Source organism: Peromyscus leucopus, chromosome 1, assembly GCF_004664715.2.
Source record: "Peromyscus leucopus breed LL Stock chromosome 1, UCI_PerLeu_2.1, whole genome shotgun sequence".
Lineage (NCBI taxonomy): Eukaryota > Metazoa > Chordata > Mammalia > Rodentia > Cricetidae > Peromyscus > Peromyscus leucopus.
This window is the reverse complement of record NC_051063.1, coordinates 53,363,245-53,373,271: the sequence shown is the minus strand read 5'-3', so window position 1 is coordinate 53,373,271 and position 10,027 is coordinate 53,363,245. Positions and strand designations below refer to the sequence as shown.

The window sequence follows — 10,027 nt, the reverse complement described above, 5'->3', positions numbered from 1 at the left end:
ATTACTTAAGGTCCACCTGACCTAGGCGGTGTCTCCATGTAGAATTTACCTTAAATCAGGAGACTAGCATGTGGTGGTCTGGACTGTTATTTCTGTTAGTCCTTGAAAGTGGCTAAGGGAGATATCTGATTCCAGTGCTGAAAGGGGAGAAACGGATGGGCTGTGGGGAAGGAAGCATTTCCTGAGGCTGTTCTCCAAATACCTGGAATGTATATGTCCAGAGAGAGATCAGTCCACATTGTTAGCACTTCTTAGGGGAAAAATCAATTGGGAAAACTATGAAGGCACACATGAATTTCACAACAGAACAAGCCAAGTAACACCAAAAGCTCCCTGGAATTTGGCTTCCTCTAGAGGAATTCCTTCAGGTAGTGGCTTTGCCATAACCAGCTGAGTTCTTATAATATTTTCCTGCGGCCTGCAGCATATACTCATGTAGATATACACATGAATAAAAATAAATCTTAAAAGGGCAGGGGCTAGGGAGATGGTAGAGCAGTTAAAAAACTTGCTGCACAACCAAGAGGCCTAGAGTTTGGATCCCCAAAACCCATATAAAGGATTAGTGGCTGTCCAGGACTGGTGAAGTGGCTGAGAGGGTAAGGCCTGCAATTCAAGCCTTGGAAGGCAGAGACAGGGATCCCTGGAGCAAGCAAGCTAGTGAGAGCAGCCATGTCAGTGAGCTCTGGTGTTGACTGAGAGCTCTGCCTCTGAGGGGAAGATGGAGTGATGGAGGTAGATGCCTAGTGTTAACGTCAGGCCTCCATATGTCTGTGAACATGTCTATACACACACACATCTAAATGAAAATGAAGAAGAAAAAAAAAATAGCCATAAAACCAGTGGCTGGTAAGATGGCTTAGTGTGTTATGTGTTTGCTTTGAAATCCTTATAACCTGAGTTTGATCTCTGAAACCTACATAAAAATAAAAGGAGAGAACCAATTCTATAAAGTTATCCTCTGACTTCCACATATGCATGTGATACATACATATACACATTATACATGATAAATAAAACAAATCAAAAGAAAAGAAGAACCAGCTACAAAGGCTGGGAGGGTAGGAGTGGAGAACCAGCTACAAAGGCTGGGAGGGTAGGAGAGGGCAGTGGGGGTAGTGAGTAAGAACGAAGTATAATGACATATATATATGACAACGCCAAGATGAAACCCATTACATTCGTTTATTTAGACAGGGCTTCAAACTTAGTATGTAGCTGTCTTTAAACTCCTGGTCTTTTTTATTTATTTAATTTATTTGTTTATTTTTTTTGGTTTTTTGAGACAAGGTTTCTCTGTGTAGCTTTAGTACCTTTCTTGGAACTCACTCTGTAGCCCAGGCTGGCCTCAAACTCAGAGAGATCGCCTGGCTCTGCCTCCCGAGTGCTGGGAGTAAGTGCTGGTGGTGGTGCACCACCACCACCACCACCACCACCACCACCACCACCACCACCACCACCACCACCGCCCGGCTTAAACTCCTGGTCTTCTTGCTTCCACTTCTGAAGGGATAGGATTACAGGTTTGCACCACTATCACCCTCTAGTTGAAACCATTATTTTGTAGACTAAAAGAACAACAACCTAGGGCTAGCAAGGTGGGTGAGTGGATAAAGCTGTAGATAAGGAGTGGATAAACAGTGATGTATTAGTCACTATTCTATGCTGTGAAGAGACACCATGACCTAAGCAACTCTTAGGAAAGAAAGCATTTAATTTTGGGGGCTTGCAGTTAGTCTATTATCATGGCGGGGAGCATAGCTGCACACATGGTACTAGAACAGTAGCAGAGAGCTACATTCTGATCTGTAGGCAGCAGACAGAGAAAATGGGCCTGATGTGGGCTTTTGAACCTCAAAGTCCACCTCCAGTGACACATTTCCCCCAACAAGGCCACACCTACTCCAACAAGGCCACACCTCCAAATTCTTCTAATCCCGAACAGTTCTACTTCTTGGTGACTAAGCATTCAAAACATATGAGCCTAGGTGGGCATTTTCATTTAGACCACCACACCTGATCACCTGGGTTCAATCCCTGGAACCCACATGGTGGAAGGAGAGAGCTGACTCCCACAGGTTGTCCTCTAACTACTACATGTGTGTGCCTTACATACACATACACACAAATAAACATGAAAAAGTCTCCCTAATTAAAACAATAGTCATGTTTCCAGTAATAATGAGAATAATAAGAATTCAGATTTGTTCTTGGTATCCAAGGATACTTCTGTTTTATTCCAATTGGCATTAGGTTTACAGGCTTAACCCAGAAGATGACACATTCTTCTCTCTATACATGTATAGTATATGTATGTGAATATATATGTGTGTGTGTATCTGTATATAATGTATACATACATGAAACAGAAACACTTTATTAAGAAAGGGAAAGCATTCTTGATAATGGGAGTGGGCTATTGTGTTAATTACTTTTCTGTTGCTGTGATAAAACACCATAACCAGGGGCTAGAGAGATGACTTAGTAGTTAAGAGCACTGGCTGCTCTTCCAAAGGACCGCAGATTGATTCCCAGCACTCACATGGTGGCTAACAATGACCTGTAACTCCAGTTCCAGGGATCCAATGCCCTTTTTTTAAAATTTAAAAAATTCTTTTTTGGGACTGGAGAGATGGCTCAGAGGTTAAGAGCACTGCCTGCTCCTCTGGAGGACCCAAGTTTAGTTCCAGCACTCACATGTCATCTCACAAATGTCTGTAACTCTAGTTCCAGAGGATCTGATACCCTCACACAGACATACATGCAAGCAAAATACCAATGCACAGTAAAAAAATAAAATAAAAAGGAATCATCAAAAAATTTTATTATTTTATATAAATGGGTATTTTGTCTGCTTGTATGTCTATGTACCGTGTGTGCCTGATATTTTGGACTACTTTAGTATACCTAAAAATATCAAAAAGACTTCTTACCTTTTAAGATAAAGAAGAGGATGTCTGAGACTGGAGCTGCATGTGGTTGCTGGAAGTTGAACCTGAGTTCTCTGGAAGAGCAGTCAGTGCTCTTAACTGCTGAGCCATCTCTCCAGTCCTGCCACATTTTTATAAATCTATTATTTATTTATTTGTGTGTGTGTGTGTGTGTGTGTGTGTGTACACGCATGCACGCAAGCATGCCTGCAGAATCTAGAAGATGTCAGCTCTTCTAGAGCTGGAGTTACAGGTGGTTATGAACAGCTAGATATAGTTGTTAGGAATCAGACTCAGCTGCTGAACTATCTCTCTAGCTCTTTTATAAATAAAGTTGATATTAGGGACTACTTTAGTACGCTAGAAACATCAGGGAGACTTCTAATTTCTTAGGGCTATAGTTAATTATCAAAGTCATTCAAATTAGTTTAGTTATTGATGATACATAGAGTATGGATGGGTGATGATAATCTGTGCAATGGAGTCTGCAAGCTTCTCACACAGAGCAGGTCATATCTTGCTAATCAGATGAATAAGAAACTTCATTGTAGAGGCAGGCAGATCTCTGTGAGTTTGAGGCCAGCCTGGGCTACAGAGTGAGTTCCAGGAAAGACACAAAGCTACACACAGAAACCCTGTCTCGAAAAAAAAAAAAAAAAAAAAAAGAAACTTCATTGTTACTGTTAGGTTCAGGAAGTCCATAAATCCATATATGGGCTTAAGTTGGCCTATAGAAGGATTTCTAGCTAGTAGATAAAAGCCACCATTCTTCAGGAACTTGTGATATGTTTTTTTTTGTTGTTGTTGTTGTTATTGTTCCCAATTGAGCCCCCCTGCCAGCTCCTCTTTCTCCTTATAATCCACATTATTTGTCTACTCCCTGCTTTCTCAAGCTCTGTTGCTCTCTCCACTATTCTCTCCCATTCTCCGCCCTGGCCATGTCCAGGCTGTTTCTCTTTTCTCTTTGCTCTGGACTCTCCCAGATGCCTCTGGGTTTTTTTCTCTCTTATCCAGTTTCTTTACTCTTCCCTCTCACATATAGCTTTAAAGTTAGCTGCTTATTGTTGGGTGTATATGTGTGTACATGTATGTATGTATATTTGTAGAATTGTGTGAACAAATTTTAGCACAATTATAAAAACAAGTTTAGTGCTTTCTAACTAGTATTTTACCTGCTAAGCCATCTCTCCAGCCCCCCAATCAGTGTTTTTGAGTAAACATGAGTAAACATTTCAAACATATTCACCAAATAGTTTACTTATTCTTGCCGAGTTAGAAAGTTCTAATATATATCTGTATCATGTGTACATATGAAATAAAAGTAGAGACATTTGGGTTCCTATACATACACACTTAAATAAATGATGTCTTGGGTTCCTATACATACACACTTAAATAAATGATGTCATTGGGCACTTTTTCACTATTGATCTCTTTTTGTTTGAGAAATTTTATATACCCTGGGGCATCTAGGTATATAAAATAGGCATACAAATAAAACATTTACTGATAATAAATCATAAAGAAATTTATTTAAAAATAATTCTTTGGGAGTTGCTGAGATGACTTAGAGGGTAGAGGTGCTTGTCACCAGGGCTGATGACCCACGCTTGGTCCCCAGAACATAGTGGAAGGAGAGAAGCCACTCCTGTGAGCTCTCCTTTGACTTCCCACTTACATCAAGGCATGTGAGCGTCCACACGTGTACACACATCAAGGCATGTGAGCGTCCACACATGTACACACATCAAGGCATGTGAGCGTCCACACATGTACACACATCAAGGCATGTGAGCGTCCACACGTGTACACACATCAAGGCATGAGAGCGTCCACACGTGTACACACATCAAGGCATGTGAGCGTCCACATGTGTACACACATCAAGGCATGTGAGCACCCACACATGTACACACATCAAGGCATGTGAGCGCCCACACATGTACACACATCAAGGCATGTGAGCGTCCACACGTGTACACACATCAAGGCATGTGAGTGCCCACGCATGTACACACATCAAGGCATGTGAGTGTCCACACATGTACACACATCAAGGCATGTGAGTGTCCACACATGTATACACACAAACAAATAAATGTTTTAAAAACATTCTTTGATATGCATATAGCCTTACCATTTATTAACAATGAAAGCAGATTTACGGACTAATGAGGTAGATGTATTTATTTATTCTTACATAAAGAATTAATCATGGCTTAGTATTTGGTACTGCAGGATGTAGAGCACTATCCCTGTTTTTCAGAGTTGATGGCTATTTTGATTTGATTTTATAATTTTTGTTTTTCGAGACAGGGTTTCTCTGTGGAGCCTTGGCTGTCTAGAACTCTTTCTGTAGACCAGGCTGACCTTGAGCTAACAGAGATCCACCTGCCTCTGACTTCTGAGTGCTGGGATTAAAGGCATGAGCCACCACTGCGAAACTGATTTTATAATTTTTAATTCTGACAAAGCTGTTTTGCATAACTGTTAGAAATTCTTTTGTAATCGGTTTTTCTCTTTTGTAGTCATAAGCCAAGATTCATTTTATAATTTTTTTAAAGGACCTTGTCAGTAACATAAGCAGCAATTTTTTTTTTTTTTTTTTTTTTTTTTTGGTTTTTCGAGACAGGGTTTCTCTGCGTAGCTTTGCGCCTTTCCTGGAGCTGGCCTTGAACTCACAGAGATCCGCCTGGCTCTGCCTCCGAGTGCTGGGATTAAAGGCGTGCGCCACCACCGCCCGGCTATAAGCAGCAATTTTTAAAACCAAACATTTTAACATAATATAATACAAAGACATACTAATTTGATACTTGCATGCTGAGGAATGACAGTAAAAAAATTTTTTTAATTTTTTTTCCATAACTAAACTTACATTATGTTTCTAGAAGAGCAGAAAACTTTGTATGTACAGCAAAAGTAATGTAGCTCATAAAACATACCAGTTTGAAATCTGAGCTGATGTGTTTCAGGCATGCTTATTGTCTGTATTCAGGAACATTTTACTGTTGCCAAACTTCCCCCATATTCAGTTGTGTGACTTCCATATGGGCTGTGATTCACAGGAGAAACAGGGTTGAGGCCAGAAAGATGGCTCAGTGGGCAGGTACCTGTCCCCAACCCTGATGACTAGAGAGTGATCCCTAGGATCACATGGTGGAGGAAGAGAACTGAGTCCACAAATTGTCCTCTCACCCTAATCTGTGGAACATGGCCTGCACATGCACACAGAATAAAGAAAAGGGAGTAAAAAATCTGAGAAAGAATAAAAGAAACTGGGTTATAGATTAGCTTTGAAGAACCTATTTTAGGTAAGCTCACAGTGTCTGAAATAGCAGAGTGAAGATCCATGGCTGAGTTTCTTTTTTTTTCCTCAGAAGAAAAACATACTCAATTTTCTGGTTAGATTTAGAGGAAAAGTTTTGATCTTTCATTTTCTCTTTCCTATTTTGGAATAGTTTTTTTTTTTTTTCTTGACCTATGATTCTCCAGGATGAAGAACGGGATCCTCTGCTGCACAGTTTCAGTCATCTTAAGGAGGTCTTAAACAGCGTAACAGGTAAGGCTCCACATTTAGGTGGAATTCTTAAACAGGCTCTACTCGTAGGAAACACGTAACAGGTAAGGCTCCACGTGTAGACAGAATTACTTGGCCTAGTAAGAAATGCAAGTATTTGATTTGCATGGATAGACAGGGATAGACAGTTTTCATGTAAAGGATCATAGAGGGCAAATAAATGAAAACAAAAGATCATATAGTAAACACCTGAGGCTTTATAGGCTGTATGCAGCTCTGTGGATGCTCAGCTCTGTCCATGGAGCTCACTAGTCATAGGTAAGATGTACAGGAGAAGTACATATTTTCTTTTTTAAGAAGTGCGCAAGTCAGATTTGGCTCATGGATAAATAAAGCTTGCTAGTCTCTATTTCACTGCTTGCAGTATTTCTATGTCCTCAGAGTCCTTTGTCCTTTTATTTTCCTAATCAAATTAACTTTATGTATTACATTTAGAATTTTCAAAGCCACTTCCATATTTATTATCCTTGTTAACTTTTACAGAAATACGTGAAAGAGGCATGCATACTGTCCCCTTTTTATGAAAAAAAGTGAAGTCCAGAGAGTCTAAAGGGATTTACTGAAGGCCTGGTGATGTAGCTCAGTTTGCAGAGTGGTTATCTCCCATGAATAAGCCTTAGATTCAATCCCTAACCCCCCATAAAACTGGGTGTGGTGACATGCGCCTTGTCTGTAATCTCAGGTCTTGGGAGGAGGAGCCAAGAGGTTCAGAAATTCAATATTATCCTTTAGCTATATACCATTTTTAGGCCAGTGAGCTACATGAGATCCTATTTCAAATGACAAAACAGAAAGGTGAAACAAACAATACACCTAAAATGATTTAGCTAATTCTCAGAGGTGGAATCGAGTACATTTTAGGCTCTGACACCTGCTTTCATGTTCTTTCCCATGTTGTACATTGCTTTGGTACATTTACTTAGAGGGACTGTGTTAACCAAGTGCTTTTTAGTGTGTGGTGGGAGAAGAGGATAATGGGAGTCAATACTTATGTGGTTTTTGTTATTTATTGTTTTTATTTTCCCCTTGTGTTTTTTTTTTTTTTTTTTAAAGGCAGTATAGACTAAAAGGGAATGCCTCAGAGCTGTGTTCCTGTGTTGATTCTAAAGTCTTGGAATGCTTTTAGGTAGTGGTATATCTCAGCCCATAATTGAACAATACTTAGACTTCAACAAATTAAACAAACAATAAATGAAAGAAATTCTTCATTTTATGAGAAACACAGGAGAAAGTTTGGAGAACATAGTTATTTTCCCAAACATGAACTGAAGTTATCTATAAAGGAACAAATCTCATTTAATTGAGAAGGCTTTAAATTTTTAGTTTATAAACCAAACCTGGTGGCTTACACCTGTAACCCAAGCACTCAGGATGAGACAGATGGAGTGTGATGATTTTGAGCAAACCTGAGCCACATAGTAAATAACACCAACACATAGGTATTGAGATGTTCTTCCTTATTGTCCTTACATTAACCATATAAGGTACTTTTTGTATATACTGACTTCCAGGAAAGTCTGGGCTATAAAGTGAGGTCCTGTCTTAAAGAAGCAAGCAAGCAAGTAAACAACCTAGACATAGTACAGACCTGCAGTCTCAATATAGGAGCCTGAGGCAGGAGGATTGAAAGTTTAAGACTTGTCTAGGCTATAGAATGAGTTCAAGGCCAGCCTGGGCAATTTAGTGAGACCCTATCTCAAAACAAAAGAATACAAATGGGTCAGGGATACAGCTCGATGGTGATGCACTTGCCTCAAATTCCCAAGTCCTGGGTTCAACCCTAGTGGCAAACAACCAAATAAACCAAAAAGAACTAGTTAGAAAAATCAGTGGGCAGTGGTTAACATGAGTTCTCCGGTACTAACATGTAACTCCTTAAGTGCCAACATTACAGGCATCTGCTACCAATCCTGCTTTCCCAGTACAGAATTTATATATTGTTACTTTGACGAGAAAAGTGTCGGTGAGGGGGATTTGATTGTCCCCCTCAGTCACTAAGGCTCTTAGGTCCTTTCTGGGTTCTTCTGAAGTAGTTAGAGCAGATGTGTGGTTTCTGTGAGGAGTTTCTTTTGGAGTGAACAAAATGTTTTATGGTTGTACAACTTTGAAAGTATATTAGAAACTACTGAGTTGTATACTTTACAAGGATAAATTTTATGGTATGTGAATTGTAGCTCAAAAAGTGTTTTTCTTTTTATTTATTTTATTTTATTTTTTATTTTTTTTTGGAGCTGAGGATCGAACCCAGGACCTTGTGCTTGCTAGGCAAACGCTCTACCACTGAGCTAAATCCCCAACCCCAAAAAGTGTTTTTCTTTAAGGTTAAGTCATGGTTTGTTGTGCTGCCCAGGCTTGCTTTGAGTTTCTGTACTCAAGTAATGCATTTGTTAATCTCCTGCGTAGCTGGGACTATGGGTGTCCCATAGTTTTAAAGTTCATTAAAAAAAAAAATCAAATGTGACTGGGCTCATGCCTTTAATCCTAGCACTCAGGAGGCAGAGGCAGGCAGATCTCTGTGAGTTTGAGGCCAGTCTGGTCTACAGAACAAGTTCCAGAACAGGCTCCAAAGCCGCACAGCAAAACCCTGTCTCGAAAAGCAAAAAAAAAAAGAAAGAAAGAAAGAAAAAAGAAAAATCACATGTAAGCTACAGAATGAATGAATTCCCATTTCTTAGGGCCCAGAACTCTGGAGGGAAGCCTTTGGGTGTAGTCATGGCTGAACTTTGGACCCATTGCCCAGCAAAGGCAGCATAAGGCAGCCTCTTGGCCACTTTGTCCTTTTATGTCTCTCTCATTAACTCAAGGAAGCACATGGCTTTTATATTTAAATTTATTCAAGCTGTAATCTTTGACATTTGAGTTAGCTTTTAGTACAGTTTTGCATTTATAGTAATATATATTATGTATTTTCTCTATCCCCAAAGAATCCCTTTTAATCTTTTCCGGATGCAAATTTCAGGCTGTCTTGTCCCATCTCCCCTCTCTTGCTCTCTTTCCCCTCCCCCCACAGAGTGTGTTTGCTCAGGTGTGGCAGGAATATCCACTGTCAAGCTGCGCCCTTTATATTAGTCAATATTATCCTTCTCCCCCCTCCCTGTCTGTCTGCTCCTTTGGGCTTTCCCAGTTGATTTATAATTTTGGAATTCTCATCGGAGTCTGTAATACAGTTTGTTCATTATTTAACCAAAACCTGTTTAATGAGCAGAGAGAGGCAATGTAAATGTTAGACATGTTGCAGTGATGTACCTTTGTGCTTCTCAGAACGGGTGGGTAGTTAACTCTGTGCTGCCTGCAGGGCTGGGGGTATCCTGGACTTAGGGGCAAAAGAGCCACTGTGGGAGTGGGTAGTGGTCCTTCTGTCCCCGAGTGTCCTTTGTAGCTGCCCAAACCCTGCCGTAGCTTTAGATTCCAATGATACAGTTTCTTTCACCCATCTAGTGATCTTATGGGGCTCTGGCAAAACACTAGAGTTATGTTCAACCTCATGGCTAGACCCTGTGGTAACATCTGTGGCATGCAA

At 40.2% G+C, this 10,027-nt stretch overlaps 1 protein-coding gene and 1 non-coding gene across 2 annotated transcripts in view; both read right to left on the bottom strand.

Moving 5' to 3' along the window:
• Window positions 1–10,027, bottom strand: part of LOC114708153 (Golgi-specific brefeldin A-resistance guanine nucleotide exchange factor 1-like) — a 139,241-nt gene that overhangs the window by 1,305 nt on the left and 127,909 nt on the right.
• Trnaa-agc lies at window positions 8,731–8,811 on the bottom strand. Its single transcript has one exon. It is a non-coding gene; the product is annotated as a tRNA-Ala (tRNA).